A 23,409-nucleotide genomic window follows, 5' to 3' on the forward strand; every position below is an offset into this window, starting at 1 on the left:
GCGCTAAAAAGTCAAACCCATTCACAGCGCATTGCACAGAAATGCATGCAACACCACGTTTTTCAAATGGACAGTAACAAAGTATATAGATTTGAACTTGAATCAACTAGAATCAATGGAAAAACTGTACCTAGCAAAGTGCACAGTGCAATATGCTGTAAAAAGCGTACAGCAATGTCCTATTTGCCCCTATCTGCCTCCAGGCTGTGGACTGAGTGGTGGCTGGACACATGAGTGGCGAAGGGGAGGTGATCGATGCTTGGCACTTGATCGAAGGGGGTGGTGAAATTGGTGCAAGCAGATGCAAAACCGACGAACGTATCAGCTACCATGCCCATTTTGCATCCGCGCTAGTGTGAACTGGACCTTAGGACTTCAGACAAAGTCACAGCAACCAAATGATCCCTCGCAGATTCAATTAATCATTGCATAGTCCTACCCCTCCCCCCCCCCCCCTCCCTTTACATATAACAAACTGTTCACAATCCCTTGGAGGAGATCTGAGCCCCAGGCTTCTGTATTTCTATCTCCTCCCTGGCCCCACCCCTCACTCATTATTCCTGCACTGTAGTTCTCACTGCTCAGTCCCATCTCATACACTTCATTGCTGCATTCACAGAGCACTGTCCGCTTCTGTCTGTAAGTAGTACTTTTTGTGTTTCTCATAGTGACTCAGCAGTCAGTCTTATTAGTAGTGTCTTTGTTAATGACAGGTTTGCGTTTGCTTCTAGTGGGGACAGAAGTTTGTTGAATGAACGTGAGCTGCAGAAGTAAAGAATTGTGTACTGCCTAAGTTTTCAACATATGCGAATGCGATGAGTGCCCCTGGGGGAACTCGCAGGGAATACCTGAAATTGGCATAGTCAGTCCAGAGCCGGGACAAGGTCCTCCAGCACCCAAGGCTGAGACACCAAAGTGCGCCCCTCCATCCCTCCACCCCAGCCGTCACACACTGATTGCTATTAGACTAAGAGGCACCCCAGGGCCCCCAACACCTTAATCTCTAGTTATCTGGCTTGTAGTCACTTCCATGTATCTCTCTTCTTATTTCTTTCTGCTTCAAACACAATTAGGAACGACAGCTGAATGAATTGTGCGCCCCCTCCTACACTGCGCCCTGAGGCTGGAGCCTCTCCAGCCTATGCCTCGGCCCGGCCCTGAGTCAGTCTATAAGTATACTTATAAAAGATAAATGATATATGGCTTAGTCCAGTAGTGTAGCTTAGGAGCTCTGGGCCGCAGTGTAAGTTGTGTGTTTTTTGTTTTGTTTTTTTACATTGGGCCCCCTCAGACACTTTCTACATAACAATTGATGTGGAGCACCAATACCTGCCAAGGACAGCTGCAGTGTCAGGGTAGGAACACACTAGGCAGAAACGTTAGTGTTGAGGAAAAACGCACATAATGCAAGTCAGTGAGCTGCATGGAAAAATGCATTTGCGATCTGCAGTGTGCGTTTTTTAAAACACAGGACTTGCATATTTTTCCAAAACGCATCTAAAAACGCACATAATAAATGTCAATGGTGATGCAGAGGTGTTGCGTTTTCAGTGCTGTATTTCCGCTTCCTGTTGTCTTCCTAGTGATTAGCATAAAACGCATACAAAGTGCATATGCGATTAGATATGTGAACTGCAAACTCATTAAAATGCAACAACGCATGTGCTGAACAAAAAAGCAAAATGCACAAACACATATGCAGCAAAACGCTAACTTCATGCACTGCCTAGTGTGTTCCCACCCTCTGGGCTCTTTTACACTACATGCAATTCCGATTTCTGATTTTTATGCTTTTTTCCTCCATGTGATTCAGATTTTTGTGATAGGATTTTTTTTCAAAAAAGGTCCTGCATGCTGCATTTTTTTTCCCCTGCATTTTTTAGTCTTGTGTTACTAGCATATAGTGAAAATCTGAATCAGAAATTGGCACTGTGATTTGCAGGGTAAAAGTAGCCTAAAGGTCCGTACCCACTATGCGATTTATCTGATGACCTCTGATTTTATTTTTTTGTGTGTGACAGTTTATGCGACCTCGCAACTAGGGTACCGGCACGTGATTACAAGAACTAATCGACGCGCGGCAATAACGACCATCACAGCAGATCCGATCTTTAAGACCCCAATAGCTCCCATGTATTGTACCACGTTTGCTTAAACTCTTGTTCATGCCAGTTGTGTGCAGTCGCGCATACCCACCGCCGGAAAGCTAGATCAGGGAGCGCTCGTCGTCGTGGGACGTCGCTGGGATCCATCTGTCTGTTATTCAGCTGTAGAGAGGTGTGTATACTGGGAAGGAGAACAGTCTAATAATGGTTGCAACTTTTCAAAGCGCATACTGTATAGAGGTGATCATTCCCAGCTTAGCATCAATAAAGAGCTAATAAGGTGGTTGAAGAAGGGGCCCTACTGATCCTCTCTGGTCCAGTGGCCCCGGTGCAGTCACTACCTCTGCATCCACTATTGCTATGCCACTGGGTAAGTCTGATTAAAGGATACCAGAGCCCAAATTAGGATGAGAAATAATCCAACGTGCATACAGACTATTTTGGATTGTTTGATCCTCATCAGTGCATGGCATGGATTAATTTGGCACTATGCAGTAGGGCTTGTAACACTGAGAGGTACAGACTAACCAGAAAGCTCATGGTGAACCAGAACTCTTTGGAGTGTATGAGGGGCTACAATGGTCCTAAAAGCCCCCTTACTAAAATACTAAGAAAAACAAAAGTTTGCTTTCTTAAAACAGAAAATTTGCGATAATTCAGGTTGGAGTGAGCTTGAGATGTCTCCCAGGCACCACTGCTGAATATATGCAAATTAACCATTGTTGCCCTTACAAGCTAAATACACCTCCAGATCCGCTGGAATGCAATGATGTGTCAGCTTGTTAATTTGTACAGAGCCATAATAATCCAACATGCATACAGACTGTTTCGGATTGTTTGATCCTCATCAGTGCAAGGCATGGATTAATTTGGCTCTATCTTTGTCTATAACATCGGACAGCCAGCTGGACACTGGCAACTCACTTGAATTATTTCTCACGAAGGGCCTCTTGGCCTCTGACAATTGGCCATCTTGGACTTCCTCCAAAGACTTGCGATTGCTGCATGGACTACCAATAACGGTATTTGAACTGTACATTATGACATTCTGTTCCTTTTCATCTCTACTCTTTCTATCAAACCAATCTGTTCTGCCGGACAGGTATATTTACCTGTGGGCTAAAGTAAGCTATGTGTATGTCGTTTTTGGAATAAAACTAACTATTTTATCATTCAGTCTTGTGCCTGTTCTGGTCATCTGATTGTTGCTACAACTATTCTGCCCTCTGAAGAGTCAGTCATTCCACCGCATTGTTTTATTATTTTCTTCTAAATTGTCGTTTTGCTAGTTAGGTTGTAAATAACAGTTTTCTTCCTTTTAGGAATAGCTAGCGGGAGCCTCTTTGCTCCCTACCGAACTGGAAGAGTGGTGGCAGTGAGATTACCCAATTTCCAGCACAAAATTGATATTTTTTGTTTACTGATTGTACATACAATTGGGATTGTACATGTATGGGCACCTCCAAACAATCTTAAACGTTTACTACGCACACAATGAACTTGCCTCCAGAAGTCTCTCTAGTGCATGAGACCTGCATGGCAACAGTGGCCTAGTAATACGGGATTGGTGAGTGATTGTCACATTACATATTGTCGGCAGTTGTGTAACCAATCTTTATTGTCAGTCTGCTCACCGTACTTCCTGCGTATGCTAACGGGAGCAGATTAGACGGGATTGGCACGCTTTTCTGATGCTCAGTTCCCCATCCCCCCCCCTTTTTCCTTTCTGCCCCCTCTGGTACCTGTAATTGCCCTTCAGCCCCGTCTTCTGGACGAGCATCAGTGCACCTGCGCTGGCTGGGCTGCTTGCGTACTATAGCGTACGGCCGGGACCATTCTGCGCATGCACGTGACCGCACACATGTGCAGAGTGCTTCTGATGGTGGTTGCATGCTTTAGACTCAGACTGGAGCCAACTGAACCAGTTACCAGGGCTGATTACTGCTGAATGGAGGGCAATGGGAGGATGGGGAGTGACTCATCCATGCTTATGGGGATGGAGGAAGCCCCGGGTACATAAAAAAAAAAAAAAAAAAAAAAAAAATAACTTTGGATTTCGCCTTCTCTGGGTCACTTTAAGTATTTTTAGTTAAAGCAAACCTGTGAGGAAAATAAAAACTCAAAAGCTTCTCTGATCCTCCTACAGGCCACCAGTTCTCTCCAGGACCCTCTTCTTCTGCACAGCCATGTGCCTGTCATTTACGACCGCGTCCGCAAGGCGCAGACGCAATGACGGTTATGCCTGCACAGTGGGATGGAGCTGCTTGTGCATGGAGGCAAATAAAACCTGTGCAGGAGCGGCTCTGAGCTAATGTGCGGGAGCGTGGCTGTGCGAACCTATTCAGCAAGTCCTTGTTGAATAGGTTCAGAAGGTCCCAGTGCTGGAATGGCGAGCTCAAGGGGGATGGGGAAGCTTCTTGATTATCTAGAACGATCTTGTGAACTTTTGTTTAGCTCACAGGTACACTTTTTGAATGAAAAGCATTTATTCACAGCTTAGACCTGTCAAATATATGCATCAAGGAGAACATGATATTATTTGCAAAACTGGGTAGTGAGTACTTCCTCTTACATTCTGTAACAGTGTTGAGAAACATTGGTGTACAATATCGCACCATTAGCCATAAGACATAAAGGATTGAATCCTTATACCATGTACTGTATTGGCTATTTTTTTTCCTAAATGTAGTCAGTAAGTGGTAGTACAGATCTTTTTCAGCATAAAATGAAGGGACGAGACATTCACACTGCACATAGCTGGTTGTCCGCATTTGTGAGTAAAAACATGCCTGAAGCTTGTGAGTGAGCGGTCTGGATTGTTTATTTGGGGCTTTGTTGTGTTTTTAGGATTATGGACATTGTACATCTCAAATGGGTTTTTGTTACTTCCAGGTAGAGATGATCGATATATCTTTTGCCATGGATCCCCCTCTGGCATGCCACGGGCCAGGTGTTAGGCCCCCTGAAACAAATTCTCCATCACTTTTTTTTTTTTTTTTTTTTTTTTTTTTGGGGGGGGGGGGGGGGGGAGGGGCCAGAAACGGTCCATATAGGTTTTAGAATTCACCTAACTTTGTTCGTGAACTGAAAATTTGATGTTCGCTACATCATTACTATCGAATAGGTCCAATTTTTTAGGCCCAGTGCACACCAAAAACCTCTAGCAGATCTGCAAAATGCTAGAGGTTTTTGAAGCAGATTTCAGAGCGGTTCTAGGCAAGTTTAGAGAGGTTTTCTAAACATGCCTAGCGGTTTTTGTGTAGCAGATTTCAAATATTGCTACAGTAAAGCGGTTACTGAACAGCTTCTGTAACAAAAAACTCCTGGAAAACTGCTCTGATCTAGCTTTTTTTCAGAGCGGTTTTCCACTTTCCTATACTTTAACATTGATGCAGAAATGCCTCAGAAATCTGAAAAATGCTGCAGCCTCTGACTTTGCGTTTGTGGAAAAAACGAATCGTTCTGGTGTGCACAATGCCGCTGAAATACATTAGCCAAGCGGGTTTCCCCTTGCAAGCGTTTAAAAAAACAAACACTCCAGAACCGCTCTGGTGTGCACCAGCTGGATCTACAGCCTGTATGTGACAAGCATTCCTCTGACTGTTCCTGCCTCTGGCATAGCACAGCAGATGATATCTGATGTGACTGTCAGTCTCTGTCAGAATTAACCCCTTGCTCTGTAAAAAATGTTTCTCTAATGCGAGGTGGGTTTGCTTTCCCCACTGGTTAAACTCTGAGCATTTCACCTGTTAGATCACCAAACTCACAGGTAACCCCCAGCTGCTACAAATTGTTCTATGGATTTTTTCTTTCATAGTCCAACTTTTTTCCTACAAAACTACTTCTTTAACCCCCTTGGCGGTATCAAAAATACCGCCAGGGGGAAGCGCAGCAGTTTTTTTTTTTTTTTTTTAAATCATGTAGCGAGCCGAGGGCTCACTACATGATAGCCGCTGCTCAGCGGCATCCCCCCGCCCTCTTCGATCGCCTTCGGCGATCTCCGATCAGGAAATCCCGTTCAAAGAACGGGATTTCCTGGAGGGCTTCCCCCGTCGCCATGGCGACGGGGCGGGATGACGTCACTGACGTCGGGACGTCATTGGGAGTCCCGGGCCACCCCTCGGCGCTGCCTGGCACTGATTGGCCAGGCAGCGCACGGGGTCTGGGGGGGCGCGCGCCGCACCGGATAGCGGCGATCGGGCGCGCGGCGGCGATCGGGGTGCTGGCGCAGCTAGGGCCTGAGCGGCACCCTCCGGCGGCTTACCCCGTGTCTAGCACGGGGTTACCGCTAAGGAGGTTAAAGAAAATCTGTAACGAAGAAACCTCCCCTAGGGGGTGCTCACCTCGGGTGGGGGAAGCCTCCGGATCCTATTAAGGCTTCCCCAGTCCTCCTCGGTCCCACGGTGGCAGTGAAAATCCTCCCGAAACGGCAGAGATGTAAATATTTAACTTCTGGCTCCAGCGCAGGTGCAGTATCCGCTCCTTCCCACGGAGATAGGCGGAAATAGCCGATCTCCGTCGGGCCGCTCTACTGCGCAGGCGCAAGTTGACTGCGCAGTAGAATGGACCCGACGGAGATTGGCTTTTTCTGCCTATCTCCGTCAGAAGAGCCGCAACAGCGCCCCTGCTGGAGCCTGGAAAGGTTTATTAGGATCCGGAGACTTCCCCTCAAAAAAACAATCTTTTTATTTAATAAAAGTTTTTAACATAATAACCCTACCTAAATCGCCGCATCCCCGCCGCTCTAATCTAACTACATACCCCCAAACTCCCTGGGGGGCAATCCGGGGAGCGCTTCCGTGTGAGGCAGGGCTATGAGCCTCTGCCTCTCAGCGCGTCTGTCAGCCCGGATCGCCGCCTCTCCCTTCCATCACTGAGAGGGGCGGGGGAGAGGCGGAGATCTGCTGCTGACAGAGGCGTGTGAGGCAGGGCTGCAGCTCATAGCCCTGCCTCACACGGAAGCGCTTAGGGCAGCAAAAGCCACGACCAAGAAAGTCGTGGATTTTGCAGATCCTCATACACACCTTGTTTAACAGACATTCATCTGCATATCTGACAATCATCTGCAGATCTGAAAATCCATCCCGGTGGATCTGATCTGCAGATAAATGTCTGTTAAACAAGGTGTGTATGAGGATCTGCAGATATCATAGACTGAATGTATTTTGCAGGAACGGATCTTTTGCAGATACTGATCTGTTGAATGTGTACAGCGGTCTTTGTGTGCAGCATCTTGCAAAGATTTTTATCTGATGGGGAGTTCAGCTCCATAGAATAGACTGTGTAGGTATGGCTCTCATACTACATGGAATGCAGTAAAATTGGTCTGTGATCTTGCCTTTTCCAAAGACTTTTATCTCAAGTGTGTATGTAGCCTTAAGGTGCATACACACATCAGACTATAGTCTTTGGAAAATGAAAGATCACAGACCAATCTTACCACCCTTCATGTAGTATGAGATCCCTTACTCTACCCAGTCTTTTCTATGGAGCTGAACTCCACATTAGAAAAAAATCTTTGCAAGATGCTGCACACACAGATGCTGAACAGACACAAAAGATCAGTATCTGCAAAAGATCTGTTCCTGCCAAAAATCCATTCCTGTAAATTGCAATGATAGTCTATGAGATCTGCAGATCATCATACACACATGATTTAACTGACATTCATCTGCAGATCAGATCCACCAGGATGGATTTTCAGATCTGCAGATGATTGCCAGATATGCAGATGAATGTCAGTTAAATCATGTGTGTATGATGATCTGCAGATCTCATAGACTATCATAGCAATTTGCAGAAATGGATTTTTGGCAGGAACAGATCTTTTACAGATAATGATCTTTTGTATCTGTACAGAATCTGTGTGTGCAGCATCTTGCAAAGATTTTTTTCTGATGTGAAGTTCAGCTCCATAGAATAAGACTGTGTACAGTATGGCTCTCATACTACATGAAGGGTGGTAAGATTGGTCTGTGATCTTTCATTTTCCAAAGACTATAGTCTGATGTGTGTAAGAGCCTTTACTCTTCTCTACCTGATTGTGTATGCATTGCCCACCCTTCACTATAGAAAGTGCATTTGTCTCGACATGAGAAATATTGGCCAATCAAAGAGGAACAGAGGTGTGGGAGGGGAAAACAGGAGGGAAAGAGGCTTCAGCCAATCTGCATTAAAGAGGCACTTAAGTGAGAAAAAGAAGTTTTACTCACCTGGGGCTTACCTCAGCCCCCTGCAGCTGATCGGTGCCCACGACGAGTCGCTCTGATGCTCCGGGTCCTGCCGGCGGCCACTTCCGGTTTCGCCGTCAGGACCTGTCAGGCTGGGGAACGCGGCTGATACTACGCGTTCCCAGCCAAAATAGCACCCCTATGCGGCCATATGTCCGCATAAGCACCCCTATGCGGCCATATGTCCGCATAGGCACCCCTATGCGGACATATGGCCGCATAGGGGTGCTATTTTGGCTGGGAACGCATAGTATCAGCTGCGTTCCCCAGCCTGACGGGTCATGACGGCGAAACTGGAAGTGGCCGCTGGCGGGACCCGGAGCATCAGAGCGACTCGTCGTGGGCCGGCGCCCACGACGAGCTGCAGGGGGCTGAGGTAAGCCCCAGGTGAGTAAAACTCATTTTTTTTCTCACTTAAGGTTCACTTTATGTCTGAGGGGAAAGTAAAGAAGCAAAAAAGGACAACCCAGCATGCCCTGCAACTGTTTGTGCGTACTAAATAAGAGTCAGGTAAACTGGGGAATGATCATTTATGAACAAGAAAAGTAATAGTGATTTTAACTTTTGGATTGCCTGGTTAGCATCCTTATTACTTGTTTACCAGATAAAAATAAAGAATTGATTTGATTTTATGCCTAACAGTTACACTTTAACGTAGTAAGAAATATATATAATATATTATATATCTATATCTCCAGAGCCGGATTATCCACCAGGCAACAGACGCAGTTGCTTGGATCTAGTGAAAGGTCAGGGGCCCCGCCAGCCCCAGTAAAGATTTATTGCCCCTGTTCTTGTAAACCTTTATGGTCCATTAAAAACAGTCTGTATGAATGGTGTCTGTAGCTTGTAAAGCTGTCACACAGGCTGGGGGCTGGAAAGACTTCTATCTGTGTGATCTCTGTCCAGTTCAATCCAGCATTCAAACAGGAGAATCTGCTTGCTAGCCAGGAAGGATACAGGTACATGTGTAGTTAACTATACTTCCATAATGGCATAATCATTTAGACAAACTGCTTTTCTAAAAAGCCTTTGGCCGGTAGCACACTTGTCTGTCAGTTTTCTGGGCACTCTTTTTTTCTGCACGCGGTTTTTACCATGTGTCTGTACGTGGGAAAACACAGGCATTTTTTTGCAGAACCTACTTTAATTTATATAGACAATCCACACTTTGCTTCACTGCTGTCAGGTTGTTGTTTTTCTGGATAGGAAAAAAACCTAACTGTGTGCACTAGCCCTCCTTTGATTTACATTGGTTCTCAGCTTTCTGGGGCAGAAAACAGACAAGTGTGCTCCCAGTCTAGAGTTCTGCATTGCCTCTGTTGGTTTACATTGCAGGTGCAGCCTTGAGCGCTGTCATTTGTCTATCAGTCTAGAGTTCTGTTTGTGATGTTTACAATTGGTTCCTATCATTGCTGAGCTAATTTGCCTAAAGGCCCATACACACAGGGCACAACTGTTGCCACAAACACGTGGCACCCGCATGTCTGAGCGACAGTTGCCCCGTGTGTATGACGCGCGCACCACGAACTGTCGCCATTTAGTGAAGTTGCCGTGTGATTGAAAAGTTCAATTGCCGGCAACATCTGTCTCCGCAACTGTCGCTAGTCCGCTACGCGTACTGCATGTGTATGCGGACTAGCGACAGGAGACAAACGCAAGTGAATGGAGCATCCGGCCGGGGGATGCTCCCTTCACAGACAGCTTCCGCCGCCTCTTCGCCTTTCTGGCGAGAAGCGTGGATAGCTGTCGCTCCCTGGTCTCTCGGCTGCATGCAACGGGACAGTTGTGCCCCGTGTGTATGTAGCTTTAGTTTAATCACCCAAGTTATACCTGAATGTGGCCACAGCCATGCTCAGATTTGAATCTTGTTAGTTTGACATGTTGTGGCATTACCTGGCAGCAAAAAAAAGATGCATTTCGCAGAGTGTGAGCAGACGTGGTCTCTCCAACGTCATCAGGACGGTACTGCACAGCCGCAGAACTACTGCGCCTGCGCAGTACCGTCCTGATGCCAACGGAGAGACCAGTGACCCGTGCGGTGGAGTGCAGAAGAAGCTGCGCCAGTGGAGAAGACCGGGAGCCACCGGAGCTGTGGCAAGGGCACAGGATGGCTGCCCCAGGCTGGAGGAAGCCCCAGGTAAGTGGATCCCTTTATTTTTATTTATTTATTTTTTTTGCTTGGATGTATGCTTTAACCACTTTCCGACCGCCGCATGTACAAATGGCGGCCGGGAAGTGGATCCCGCAAGGACCGCCGCATGAACTATTGGCGGCGGTCCTTGTACGGGTATGGGCGGAGCGATCGGGTCATTCGTGACGCGATCCTCCGCCGGGGACTGGCTCCGCCCCCCTCGCGCTGTAACCCGCCGGCCGTTCGGAAGCGCCGGCGGGTTACTAGCACCCGGATCGCCGCATACAAAGTGTATAATACACTTTATAATGTATACAAAGTGTATTATACAGGCTGCCTCCTGCCCTGGTGGTCCCAGTGTCCGAGGGTCCACCAGGGCAGGCTGCAGCCACCCTAGTCTGCACCCAAGCACACTAATTTCCCCCCCCCCTGATCAACCACAGCACCCCTCAGACCCCCGCCCACCCCCAGACCCCTGTTTGCACCCAATCACCCATCAATCACTCCCTGTCACTATCTGTAAACGCTATTTTTTTTTAATGCCCTAAACTGCCCCCTGCTCCCTCCTGATCACCCCCCCCACCCCTCAGATTCTACCCAGACCCCCCCCCCCCCTGTGTACTGTATGCATCTATCCCCCCTGATCACCTGTCAATCACCTGTCACTGCCACCCATCAATCAGCCCCTAACCTGCCCCTTGCGGGCAATCTGATCACCCACCCACACCACTAGATCGCCCGCAGATCCGACATCAGATCACCTCCCAAGTGCAGTGTTTACATCTGTTTTCTACCCTAAACACCCACTAATTACCCATCAATCACCCCCTATCACCACCTGTCACTGTTACCCATCAGATCAGACCCTAATCTGCCCCTTGCGGGCACCCAATCACCCGCCTACACGCTCAGATTGCCCTCAGACCCCCACTTATCAATTCGCCAGTGCATTATTTACATCTGTTCATCCCTGTAATAACCCACTGATCACCTGTCAATCACCCATCAATGACCCCCTGTCACTGCCACCCATCAATGACCCCCTGTCACTGCCACCCATCAATCAGCCCCTAAACTGCCCCTTGCGGACAATCTGATCACCCACCCACACCAATAGATCGCCCGCAGATCCGACGTCAGATCACCTCCCAAGTGCAGTGTTTACATCTGTTCTCTACCCTAAACACCCACTAATTACCCATAAATCACCCCCTGTCACTGCTACCCATCAGATTAGACCCCTATCTGCCCCTAGGGCACTAAATCACCCGCCCACACCCTCAGAAAGCCCTCAGACTCCAGCCCTGATCACCTCGCCAGTGCATTGCTTGCATCTATTCCCCCCTGTAATCACACCTTGAGACACCCATCAATCACCTCCTGTCACCCCCTAGCACACCTACCCATCAGATCAGGCCCTAATTTGCCCCGTGTGGGCTCCTGATCACTCGGCCAAACCCTCAGATCCCCCTCAGACCCCCTTCCGATCACCTCCCCAGTGCATTGATTGCATCTATTTTCCCCTCTAACCACCCCCTGAGACACCCATCAATCACCTCCTGTCACTCCCCCCTAGCACTCCTATCCATCAGATCAGGCCCAATACAACCTGTCATCTAAAAGGCCACCCTGCTTATGACCGGTTCCACAAAATTCGCCCCCTCATAGACCACCTGTCATCAAAATTTGCAGATGCTTATACCCCTGAACAGTCATTTTGAGACATTTGGTTTCCAGACTACTCACGGTTTTGGGCCCGTAAAATGCCAGGGCGGTATAGGAACCCCACAAGTGACCCCATTTTATAAAAGACACCCCAAGGTATTCTGTTAGGTGTATGACGAGTTCATAGAAGATTTTATTTTTTGTCAAAAGTTTGCGGAAATTGATTTTTATTATTTTTTTTTCCACAAAGTGTCATTTTTCACTAACTTGTGACAAAAAATAAAATCTTCTATGAACTCGCCATACACCTAACGGAATACCTTGGGGTGTCTTCTTTCTAAAATGGGGTCACTTGTGGGGTTCCTATACTGCCCTGGCATTTTAGGGGCCCTAAACCGTGAGGAGTAGTCTAGAAAACAAATGCCTCAAAATGACCTGTGAATAGGACGTTGGGCCCCTTAGCGCACCTAGGCTGAAAAAAAGTGTCACGTGGTATCGCCGTACTCAGGAGAAGTAGTATAATGTGTTTTGGGGTGTATTTTTACACATACCCATGCTGGGTGGGAGAAATATCTCTGTAAATGACAATTGTTAGATTTTTTTTTTTTTTACACACAATTGTCCATTTACAGAGATATTTCTCCCACTCAGCATGGGTATGTGTAAAAATACACCCCAAAACACACTATACTACTTCTCCTGAGTATGGCGATACCACATGTGTGGCACTTTTTTGCACCCTAACAGCGCTAAGGGGCCCAAAGTCCAATGAGTACCTTTAGGATTTCACAGGTCATTTTTGTTTCAAGACTACTCCTCACGGGTTAGGGCCCCTAAAATTCCAGGGCAGTATAGGAACCCCACAAATGACCCCATTCTAGAAAGAAGACACTCAAAGGTATTCCGTTAGGTGTATGGTGAGTTCATAGAAGATTTTTATTTTTTGTCACAAATTAGCGGAAAATGACACTTTGTGAAAAAAAAACCAATTAAAATCAATTTCCGCTAACTTGCGACAAAAAATAAAACCTTCTATGAACTCGCCATACTCCTAACGGAATACCTTGGGGTGTCTTCTTTCTAAAATGGGGTCATTAGTGGGGTTCCTATACTGCCCTGGCATTTTAGGGGCCCTAAACCGTGAGGAGTAGTCTTGAAACAAAAATGACCTGTGAAGTCCTAAAGGTACTCATTGGACTTTGGGCCCCTTAGCGCAGTTAGGGTGCAAAAAAGTGCCACATATGTGGTATCGCCGTACTCAGGAGTAGTATGTGTTTTGGGGTGTATTTTTACACATACCCATGCTGAGTGGGAGAAATATCTCTGTAAATGGACAATTGTGTTAAAAAAAAAAAAATCAAACAATTGTCATTTACAGAGATATTTCTCCCACCCAGCATGGGTATGTGTAAAAATACACCCCAAAACACATTATACTACTTCTCCTGAGTACGGCAATACGACATGTGTGGCACTTTTTTACAGCCTAACTGCGCTAAGGGGCCCAAAGTCCAATGAGCACCTTTAGTCTTTACAGGGGTGCTTACAATTAGGCACCCCCCAAAATGCAAGGACAGTAAACACACCCCACAAATTACCCTATTTTGGAAAGTAGACACTTCAAGGTATTCAGAGAGGAGCATAGTGAGTCCGTGGCAGATTTCATTTTTTTTTTTTTTTGTCGCAAGTTAGCAGAAATGGAAACTTATTTTTTTTTGTCACAGAGGGCTGGTGCACACCAAAACCCGCTAGCAGATCCGCAAAACGCTAGCAGATTTTGAAACGCTTTTTCTTATTTTTCTGCAGCGTTTCAGCTAGCGTTTTGCGGTTTTGTGTAGCGGTTTTGGTATAGTAGATTTCATGTATTGTTACAGTAAAGCTGTTACTGAACAGCTACTGTAACAAAAACCGCCTGGCAAACCGCTCTGAAGTGCCGTTTTTCAGAGCGGTTTGCGGTTTTCCTATACTTAACATTGAGGCAGAAACGCATCCGCAATCCAAAATCTGCAGCAGCCCGGGAGTATGCGTTTCTGCAAAACGCCTCCCGCTCTGGTGTGCACCAGCCCATTGAAATACATTACCCTAGCGGATCCGCACCCGCAAGCGGATCGCAAACTGCAGCGGAAACGCTCCGGTGTGCACTAGGCCAAAGTGTCATTTTCCGCTAACTTGTGACAAAAAATAAAATCTTCTATGAACTCACCATGCCTCTCAGTGAATACTTTGGGATGTCTTATTTCCAAAATGGGGTCATTTGGGGGGTATTTATACTATCCTGGAATTCTAGCCCCTCATGAAACATGACGGGTGGTCAGAAAAGTCATAGATGCTTCAAAATGGGAAAATTCACTTTTTGCACCATAGTTTGTAAACACTATAACTTTTACCCAAACCAATAAATATAGGCTGAATGGGTTTTTTTTAATTACAAACATGTTTGTCCACATTTTTCGTGCTGCATGTATACAGAAATTTTACTTTATTTGAAAATAGTCAGCACAGAAAGTTAAAAAAAAAAATTTTTTTGGGCAAAATTCATGTCTTTTTTGATGAATATAATAAGGTAAAAATTGCAGTAGCAATCAAATAGCAGCAAAAGAAAGCTTTATTAGTGACAAGAAAAGAGGCCAAAATTCAGTTAGGTGGTAGGTTGTATGAGCGAGCAGTAAACCGTGAAAGCTGCAGTGGTCTGGAAAAAAAGGGTCTGGTCCTTAAGGGGGGTAAAGCCCACGGTCCTCAAGTGGTTAAGGTGGCCATACACTGATAGATTTGCAGCAGATTCGACCATCAGATATTTCTGTCAAATTCCTGTCGGGTCGAATCTGACAGGAATCTATCTGATGTGTGCCACAAAGTAGTAACCGATTTCCAATAGATTTCAGAATTTAAATCTATTGAAAATCTAAATCCCCACCTACACCATAAATTTTTTTTGTTCGATTAATTGATTCGATTCAACCCGAGATGTCCGATCTGTATTTGATTTGATTCAATTTGCCATTGTTTTGCACAATCTATGGTCATGGATGTTTGGCTGGGGATTTGGGGGGTCTAAACACCTCGTTTTGCGGCGGGGATGCGGCGGTTTACTTGTGCTGAGACTACTGAAGTGAATAATAAGGTAAAAAGGGCAAAATGTATTCGCTTCAGTGTCTCTGTAAAGGCATTACTGCACCATCATCAAATTAGCCTATAAAACCCAACCACATCGGCTGTGAAAGGTAAGGCTTCATTTGCTAAGGCCTCTTCCACAGAGAAGCAGGGCCAGATTTACCGTAAGGCACCTACCTACAGGTGCCTGATGATTATAGAAAGGCGGCTACTCCCCTCCCACAGTGCTTCCCTATGCAGAGTCCTGAGTGGAGTGTAAATGGGAGGTTACTCTCCCTCCTCTCGGCATTCCACTAACTAGCTCTCCTTTCAGTCAGGGCACCTCTAGCTACTTAATCCGGAGGTTCCTTTAGCTCCCCAATGCTCGGGGGGCACCTCTAGCTACTTAGTATTAGGTAGCCAGAAGTATGTTTTAATAAGGGGCACCTGTAGCTGCCTGACGGACAAGGGAAGTAAGGGAGAAGTGACAGCAGGGCCAGCCAGCACCATTGCAGTGTGATTCGGTGGTGGTTTGTGAGTTCATGGAGGTTGAAATCTAAGGTGCCAGGATCTCTGTGCCTGTAGGCTTCTGTGAGGTAAATCCAGCCTGCGGGGAAAAATGAACTGCGCAACTGTCCATAGTTCAGTCATTGGTCTGCCAGGCATGCTATTCTCATGTGATGCTGGGGGCAGCACGGTGGCGTAGAGGTTAGCTCTCTCGCCTTGTAGCGCTGGGTCCCTGGTTCGAATCCCAGCCAGGGCACTATCTGCAAAGAGTTTGTATGTTCTCTCCGTGTCTGTGTGCAGTGGCGTAGCTAAGGAGCTGTGGGCCCCGGTGCAAGTTTTACATGGGGCCCCCCCAAGCACTCTATACATAACAATTGATACGGCACACCAAAACCTGCTAAGGACAACCACAGTGTCAGAGTTGCAAGAAGGGAATGGGGAACAGTTTGTTAATGATTACTACTATTCAAAGCATCTATAGAAGTGATTATTACCAGCAAAGGATCAACAGAGAGCTAATACTGTGATAGAGGGTGGACACTTCGGGGCCCCTCTGGCCCAAGGGCCCCGATGCGGTCGCTACCTCTGCACCCCCTATTGCTACGCCCCTGTCTGTGTGGGTTTCCTCCGGGCACTCCGGTTTCCTCCCACATTCCAAAAACATACGGATAAGTTAATTGGCTCCCCCTAAAAAATTGGCCCTAGACTACAGTACTTACACTACATAATGTAGACATATGGCAATGGTAGGGATTAGATTGTGAGCTCCTTTGAGGGACAGTTAGTGACAAGATATATATATATATATATATATATATATATATATATATATATATATATATATATATATATATATATATATATTGTACAGCGCTGCGTAATATGTCGGCGCTATATAAATACTAAATAATAATAATAATGAAACCAAACAGGGGTGTTTGTAATAACACACGTGGCAACAATTGACGCATAGTGCCTATACTCTGCAGTGGGAAACCGCAGCATATGTCTTGCAGGTGGCTTCTGTCCTCTTAGAAATGATGCATGGGATGGATGCCAGTTCTGAATACGCACAGCTGCCTGCAAGCTCCTGGCACACAGGGCCGGATTTACCATAAGGCACTGTAGGCATGTGCCTACAGGTGCCTGATAGTGGAAAGGCTGTCCACTCCTCTCCCCTATTACCTCCCTCCCTTCTACCCTATGCAGAGTCTAGAGCACAATTCCCTTCAGTCGAGGGCTCCTCTAGCTACCTATGCCTTGAGGGAACCTCTAGCTACTTAATACTGAGGATAGCTCTGGCTACCTAATGCGAAGGAACGCCTGTAGCTACTTATGACGGGCAAGGAAAGTAAGGGAGGAGTGACAGCTGGGCCAGCCAGCACACTTGCGGTGCGGTTTGGTGGGGGTTTGTAGGTTCATGGAGGGTGAAGTCTAGGGTGCCAGGACACCTGTGCCTATAGGCTCCTGTGATGTAAATCCAGGCCTGCTGGCACATCCACAGGAGCAGCTGACAAGCAACAAATACAACACCTGTCAGATGCCTCTGTGAGAGAAGCTTGAGGTTATTTTTGCTGGAAATCTTTGGAAACCACATGTGAATCTGTGTACTCACCCTAGGCTTAAAGGAAACCTAAATCAAAATGTGCTGCTCCATGATATACTTATCCAGGGCTTCCCCATGCCCCTTGTGGCCGACATCTCCACTCGCAGCCGCCAGCCCGGAGCCCCTGCCGGTGTAGAGGCCGACCTCAAGGTTGTCCTTACAGCGCCTGCGTGAAGCACTGCTGTCAATCAAGTCCACTTTGTCCACAGTGTACTGCGCAAGCACAGTAGTTCTGCGTCTGTGCAGGACACTGCGGACAACATGGACTGGATTGACAGCGGCCCTTCAAGCAGGGGCTGGAGGAAACCCCGGGTAAGTATATGATGTGACAGCACATTTTGCTTTGTTTCTGTAACGATCGGTGTAACACAGAGAGGATCTGATAACCGGTGATCTGCAGTATCACTGGGAATACAGATATATACTAGATTATTGATGATCTGCAGTATCACCGATAATCAGATATATAGGCTAACCTCTGGACACCTGAGTAGAGTAGTAGTGTTTGGTGCAACAGTAATACTTAGAGGACTAGGCCTCAGAGCAGTAAGGCTGAGAGTAGGAAGGACAACCTAGAGTGACACTCAGGAGGGAGTGTCACTACCAGGACTGGAAACCGCCTCTGACAGTAAGGTCGGTTCTCGAGGTCGGACAAACCAGGTCATAACCACACACAGATACAGAACAGATTCAGAAGGCAGATGCGGGGTCTAATAAACAAGCAGGGTTCGGCAACAGGGTATCAGAAATATCGAGGTACAGAATCAGGAAGCAGATGCAGAGTCTTAGGGCGAGCTGGGGTTTGGCAACAGAGTATCAGAATAGCAAGGTACAGGATCAGAGTTCAGAAGAATAGTCAGGCAAGCAGAAGGTCACAACAGATAATACAGTATAATTTCCAAACGCTAAGGTGTGAGATCCGTGGCCGTCAACACCTTTGGAAACTATGCTAGAACACAGATACAGACAGGTCTGAGTGCTACCACGTTGTGTGAGCAACGCCAGACAACCAGCAACTGAACAGCCGGCAGTATATATACACAGACATTCTCCAGCACCTCCCTAAGGGCCGGTTCACACGGACGGCAGGCGGCGTTGGGGTGGCCAGGAAGTCGCGTCGTCCTGCGACGTCCCGTTCGGTGGCGGCGGTACAGAGATCGTCGCGATCGGCGTTTCTCGTCCCCGCAGGGGGACATATAGCCGCGCCGGCTAGCCGTCCCTGGACGTTGCATGCGGCTTCTAGGGACGGCCGAAACGATGCGTTAAATCGGGATCAGAACGCCGCGTTTATGCAATCGACGGTAATCGACGGTAACCGCGCAATGCTAAACGCTCCTATTCACTTGAATGGGAGAGTTTAGCCGATGGGTCCCGAACGCTTGACGGTAGACGCCGCCAAGCGTCCGTGTGAACCGGCCCTAAGTGCTGGACCAATGGGAAGGAGCAGAGTCGTCAGCTGACCGACCAGGTCAGCTGACCTTTTTCTGGCTGCCATATAAGTTCTGCCTCTCCGCGCGCACGCGCGTCATTCTGAACCTGGAGGGACTATGAGTCCCAGCCACACCGACACTGTTTTGCAATGTCTCTGCGGTCCCATGCGCGGGGTTGGTCGCACCGCTCACAACACATGCGGCGGCCTCCCCGCGCAGGGACAAAGTGTCAGTAACGGGGCCATGCGCGCTGTCAGACGTGGCGGTTTTTCCGCATTCCGCCCTTCTCTCCATAGAAGCAGCCGCCTCCCGCTGAGCAGAGGCGGCTGCTTTTCTGCGTTTCATCACAGTTTCCTTTTTTAAAGGACACCTTAACCTCCTGAGTGTTACACTGCTCAGGAGGCTTTGTTAGTTTGTGCCCCCAAGATTAATTTGCTCACATGGCTGTAAAAGTTTTAGCTAGCACTAGGCTAGCTAGTAAAGGCGTACCTTTTTTTCCTTCATTTGTCCCTTTTTCAAGACTAAATAAATTTTTTGTTTTTCTACAGAAAAATGTGTTTAACTGACTCTAAACTTTATTCCCATTAATTAAATTGATATTTCTTATTTTTAAATGTTAAAATGACCAAAAATTAAATAAATAAAACTGATAGAGGACCATTGTGGCTTGAATGGTAAAACTACATCTTTTGGTTCTGATTACTTTGTGATATGCATGGTGATGGGGCGTGGTTGGAGGTGTGACAGGAGTGTGTCTTAATGTGTCCCTCTTTCTTATATCAAAACGTTGGGAGGTATGGTAGTGTCTGAATCGTACATCTAAAACAAGCTTAGGGCGCGTTTCCATATAGCGGCTCTTCGTTAAAGTGGAAATGAGCTCTTAAAAGACAACTGTAGTGAGAGGGATATGGAGGCTTCCATAGTTATTTCCTTTTAAACAATACCAATTGTCTAGCAGCCCTTCTGGTCTATTTAGCTGCAGTGGTTTTTGAATGACACCAGAAAAAGCATGCAGCTAATCTTGTCAGATCTGACAATGTCAGAAACATCTGTACTGCTGCATGCTTGTTCAGGAGCAGTGGCTACAAGTATTAGAGGCAGAGGATCAGCAGGACAGTTAGGCAACTGGTATTGTTTAGTAGGAAATAAATGTCAGCCTCCACATACCTCTTACTGCAGTTATCCTTTAAGGCACGTTAGTGCAGCCTGTAACGCTCCCCCAACGCACAGAAATGTAACACAAGTGGGCTGTTCACACTGCCCACGTTGCGTTACATGTAACGCTGCACGTTGTAGTGATAGTGCAGCATGCTGTGCGTTCTAGCGGCTTTAGCCGTGTTAGACTGTTTGCACATGCTCAGTGGGGGGGGCGGAGAGGAGGCGGGGAGATGCCGCTACAGTAGCCGCACACATGGCTACTTAATATGCACTGCACTGGCGGCCGCTGATTGGCCGGCGGGACCACGTGATGCGGAGTGTCTCGCTCCGCATCACGTGGTCCCGCCGGCCAATCAGCGCCACTCTGGGAGACCTTATGGTCTAACGCGGCTCACTCTAACGTCTTCTCCAGCACGTCTTCTCTTATGCGACCATAACGTCCCCTATAACGCAACGTCCTGGTGTGTAAGTAGCCTCAAGCTTTTCCAGTCAGACTTCAGTCGGAGCACCTGATCTGCATTTTTCTATGGAGAAAAGTATTAAAGCGGTAACAGCAACTGGTCTGAGTGTATTAAGTGATAAAAATGCTAATCCTGCATTAAAAACTTTCAAAACGTTTTCTGCTGTTTTGATTTGGAGTTATCATATACCTTAGGAGAACTGGCTCTTTAGTAGTCGGTGCCAAAGAATTGCATGCTGGGGGTTCTTTTCATCTATAATATATTCTTCCTCCTTCCCTTTTATTTCCCTGTCTGCTGCTTATCTGAAACCTGATCCCCCTACTCACTTGTGTTTACAAGCAAGGCTGAGGTGGCTCAGCGATTGGAGGAGAGAAGAAAAAAAGTAAAGGGCAGAAATGACATTACGAGTTAGCCTTTACTGTGGGCAAAAGACAGGAACAGAATTCTTGTCATTTACTATATAGCATTCACTGAAATCAAAACGTGGACAGTACAATACATGTGTTATGTAAGTAGATCAAGTATTTATCTACTTATATATGTGTTTTTTTCCCCCCTGGAATAGTATGGCTGATCCTACTGCTTTAAGGTGGCCATGCATCAGGCGACTTGGTGGCCGAACGACAATCCAATTTGATTATTATAATAAGTAGAAGAAAAGTTCAATGAAAGGCCAGCACCCAATGAGCTGATGTACAGTACCTGGGATCCCGAAGTCACCTTGGTGCTCACAGCATGAGATTTGCATACAGTAGTAGGAAGAAAAACAGCGCTGGGCACTCAAGCACATTTCAGCCCGCGGGGATTTTTCTCCTTATGCATTGGAGCAATTTTCACCTCCCATTCATTCGCTAATAACTTTATCACTACTTATCACAATTTATTGATCTATATCTTGTTTTTTCCGCCACTAATTAGGCTTTCTGTGGGTGGTACATTTTGCTAAGAGCCTCTTTACCGTAAATGCATTTTAACAGGATTAATAAGAAAAAAATGGAAAAAATTCATTGTTTCTCAGTTTTAGGCCATTATAGCTTTAAAATAATCCACGCTACCATAATTAAAACCTATGTATTTTATTTGCCCGTATGTCTCGGTTATTATACCATTTAAATTTTGTTCCTATCACAATGTATGGCGCCAATATTCTATTTGGAAATAAAGGTGCATTGTTTCCGTTTTTCGTCCATCACAATTTACAAGCTTATAATTTAAAAAATGTTTGTAGTATACTCCCTTCAAATGCATATTTAAAAAGTTCAGACCCTTAGGTAACTATTTATGTCTTTTTTTATTTATTTATTTATTTATTTTTTTAATTGTAATTTTTTTTTTTTCCATTAAAATTTTTATTTGGTCAATATTTGGGTGTGGGACATAAACAGTAAATTTTTAATGTTATGTGTGAAAATAGTAATGTAAAAAATGTGTAGCTGTAGTTTTACTATTTGGTCACAAGATGGCCACCTTCCTTTTTGTTTACCCTCCTTGTACTTCTCGCTAAGCGGAAGTACAAGGGGGATGCGGAAATCTGTCCGGGCAAAAGAACTGAAGCCTCACAGGTGAGCGCTTCAGTTTTTCTGTGGGGGACCGGGATCGGTGATCGGTAACCATGTTCCCTTTCACTGATCCCAGGGCTACCGGGGGACACAATGGGGACGCGGGGGCGCGCCCTCGATCGCGGGCGGGAGAGCGCCCAGGCGCGGGAGCGCTGCAGAGCTGCCGCCCGGACGTGAGCTTCACGTCCGGGCGGCGGAAATGGTTAAAGAGAACCCGAGGTGGGTTCTAAGAACGCTAATTGCACACAGAGGCTGGGTCTGCATATACTGCCCAGCCTCTGTTGCTATACTGATCCCCCTCCCCCCTCACCGCTGATTGGAGGGAAGGGACGCGGGCGGGGACCGGAGCTATGGAGCAGGCGGGGGAGCGGCGAGAATGACAGATGCAAAGATAAACAGCCGGCTGCGACACGCTGCGTGTCGACAGCTCGGCGCATGATTTATGGGGGACAAGCAGAGCGCAGGGGGGCCTGTGGGGGGGGGGGGGCGGTATAGCAACAGAGGCTGGGCAATATATGCAGACCCAGCCTCTGTGTGCAATTAGCGTTCTTAGAACCCACCTCCAGTTCTCTTTAAGGTTTATTTCCACAGGTAGCGTCAGACATGTCTGACGCTACCTGTGGAAATAAACCTTAAGCATCCAGCTTGAGTGCCCAGCGTGGTCTTTCTTCACATGCACATACTGGGCACATTATACATTGGGGGCAACGGCGGTGCGGACTCAGCTGATTCCCTGAAGATTTCATGCAGAAATCTGATGGGAATCGGCCTGTAGTGTATGGGCAGAATCAACAAAAAACGAATTTATCTCTAATCCGATTTGATTAGAGATAAAATTCTCTTTTTCTGGAATCTGCCCATACATCGCTAGATATATGGCTACCTTTAGAGACAGAGGATCAACAAGCCAGTCAGGAAATCTGCATTGTTTGAAAGGAAATAAATATGGCAACCTCTAAATCCCTCTCGTGTAAAGGACAACTGAAGTGAGAGGAATATAAAGGATGCCATATTTATTTCCTGTTAATACCAGTGGCCGGGCAGCCCTGCAGATCTATTTGGCTGCAGTAGTGTCTGAATAACACCAGGAACAAGCATGCAGCTAATCTTGTCAGATCTGACAGTAATTTCACAAACACCTGATCTGCGGCATGCTTGTTCAGGGTCTATGGCTAAAAGTATTAGAGGCAGAGGAGAGGATCAGCAGGATAGCCAGGCAACTGTTAATGCTTAAAAAGACATACATATGCACATCGCTTCAGTTGTCCTTTAAGGTGTGCTTTAAATTCAGGCCAGGTGGGATGTGAAAAACAGATAGGAAACTATTTCCACATATGGTGGGACTGTGCTCACATACGTCCATTTTGCAAGAAAGTTTTTAACTTACAGTACACTATATTGTACACTCATACCATACATGCCTAAGATAGGCTTGTTGTCCTATATTCAGGTATTTTCTCATGT

The 23,409-nt window shown here is 46.5% G+C and overlaps 1 protein-coding gene across 1 annotated transcript in view; it reads left to right on the forward strand.

The window, feature by feature from the left end:
* The first annotated feature begins 564 nt into the window (after positions 1-564).
* LOC137520961 (vitamin D3 hydroxylase-associated protein-like) overlaps positions 565-23,409 on the forward strand; it is a 110,238-nt gene continuing 87,393 nt past the window's right edge. Inside the window, exon 1 of the mRNA XM_068239597.1 lies at positions 565-639. The gene's annotated coding sequence lies outside the window, so the exon portion shown is untranslated. The remainder of the gene's footprint in view (positions 640-23,409) is intronic.

This window comes from Hyperolius riggenbachi, chromosome 6 (assembly GCF_040937935.1).
Source record: "Hyperolius riggenbachi isolate aHypRig1 chromosome 6, aHypRig1.pri, whole genome shotgun sequence".
Classification (NCBI taxonomy): domain Eukaryota; kingdom Metazoa; phylum Chordata; class Amphibia; order Anura; family Hyperoliidae; genus Hyperolius; species Hyperolius riggenbachi.